Source organism: Rattus norvegicus, chromosome 2 (assembly GCF_021556685.1).
Source record: "Rattus norvegicus strain SHRSP/BbbUtx chromosome 2, alternate assembly SHRSP_T2T, whole genome shotgun sequence".
Classification (NCBI taxonomy): domain Eukaryota; kingdom Metazoa; phylum Chordata; class Mammalia; order Rodentia; family Muridae; genus Rattus; species Rattus norvegicus.
The window spans coordinates 181,079,559-181,081,539 of record NC_141535.1 but is presented as its reverse complement, the minus strand read 5'-3'; the positions used below and the strand labels follow the sequence as shown (position 1 = coordinate 181,081,539).

At 38.8% G+C, this 1,981-nt stretch overlaps 1 pseudogene; it reads right to left on the bottom strand.

Annotated features, from left to right (window-relative positions):
- Positions 1 to 1,220: 1,220 nt before the first annotated feature.
- On the bottom strand, positions 1,221 to 1,321 carry LOC147996377 (U6 spliceosomal RNA; annotated as a pseudogene).
- Positions 1,322 to 1,981: the final 660 nt, after the last annotated feature.

Below are 1,981 nucleotides of genomic sequence, written 5' to 3'. Positions count from 1 at the left end.
CATCAAAAAAGATAAGGAAGGACACTTCATATTCATCAAAGGAAAAATCCACCAAGATGAACTCTCAATCCTCATCTTCGGTTGGTTTATATACAAGTGTGCAATTTCTAGGCTTGAAAGTAAAATGATGCTATCTGGTGCTGGATAGAGGAGCCTTATTTTTTATTATGGCAGCTTGCTATTTTTGTAACATGGTGATTTGGTTGAACACAATAAAGTACAGTAGTAACTGATCTCCCCTTCTTCCTGGATGAGTGAGGAGATGATTAAATGTTGATGTCAGCATCCTTGAGCATATTCAGATGAGCTTCTGCTTCTGTTGAAAAGGATGCTGTGTTTGATTGTGGTCCGAAGCTTTGAAGCACTACTTGGCATCTCCTTCCTTGGAGGTCTCACTGTTTAAACATAACAGATTTGATAGCTTGTTGGTAAGGTGAGGTCCAGCTTGTCTCCACTAGGTCATCTTCATGTGAATCCGGTGGTTATACGGTTTTGTTCTAGGGATATTTCATTTTTTTAATAACGGTTTTAGCTGACATTCATGGAGAGAATGAATCCTTAGAACTGTGCCACTAGTGAAAGGAAATCCTGTCTAGAGTATGTTTCTTTACAAAGCTGTGTCACACCATCCTTTGGGCCCTCTGCTGGAAAAGTAGAATCAAGTTTCAAATAATGCCTTTTAAATTGTATCCTCTAGTATTATAGATGTAGGACTGTACTGTATCATACCTCTGTGGATGTAAAATAGCTTGTACCTGCTTTATGATACGTAGTAGTGACCGTGCTTTATCAGAGCTGTTTTTAATGATGTTGCTCAGAATGTTTTCTTTCCAGATGATGATTGAGAAGCTAATTTAAAAAAAAATGGTGCCAGGTACCACAAGAGTAACAGAACTGTGCTGTTTTCTCGGGTTTTGTTTTTTTACTTTTTTTTTTTAATGGAGTGTGCTGGATGTCTCTACAGTTTTGTTTAGATGACTGCAGAACCTGGAAAAGCTGTTGCTGCTGTTGATGCATAACACACTGCTATTATTGGTCTTTTTATATAAATATAAATATATATATATATATATATATACAGATAAAAAAGAAAAGAAAAAGAAAGAAAGCCTGTGTCAGCTCTGTGTGCTGACTGACGTTACCTACATGTCTCATGCTCTCTAGCAGTTTCAGAGTATTGTCTAGCATGTGGAAGGCCTTGATCCATTTGTAGCTTAGTTAAATATAAGGAAAGATTCATGAATTTTCATGTTATCCTTGGGAAGTAGCCATGCTAGTGTTTTCTGCAGTTCTAAATTTCTTCTATGTGCTTCAGAAGCAAACATTAAAATTCTACCCCCATTAAACTTATTCTATAATACTGATGTGAAATTTCCTTTTTCTCCCTCCCTGTATTGATTGCTTCTTCCTTTTCCTTCTCCCTTTCCTTCCTTTCCTTTCCTCCTTCCTTCATCTTTCCTTGTATTTCCTTTATTCTCCCCTTCCCCTTTCCTTCTCCTCCTCTCTCTTTTTCTTCTATCCCCTATCTCCTTAATTTCCTGTTTCTTAGGCTTTTCACACTAAGCCGCTTTCTTTGGGAAACTATGCCAGGAAACTTGGTATGGTTGAATGGGGCTGAGAGCCTAGCACCCAGGTACCTACTTGAGATGGTAGGCACTACCCTACTCCCTACTAGATTTGTGTTCTAGAACACCTGCCACACTTCGCACATAGAAAATGTGACCTGTGTTCATGTAACTCAAAACAGATTTCTCCATGATAATGAGGTATCTAGAGACCCTGAAGATTTAGCCAATACGTTTTCCTCCCCACATATTTCTTCTTGCAAAAGGTATTAATCACTGGTCTGCCCTGAGATGTGGTATGCACCCATTTTCCATGATGGACAATCAGGCAGTTTGGAACCAAGGACTGTCTCTTCCGTCAAGAACTACCGTGGAGAACATGGAAAAGGCCTTTGACATCTAAACCTCCTGCAGAA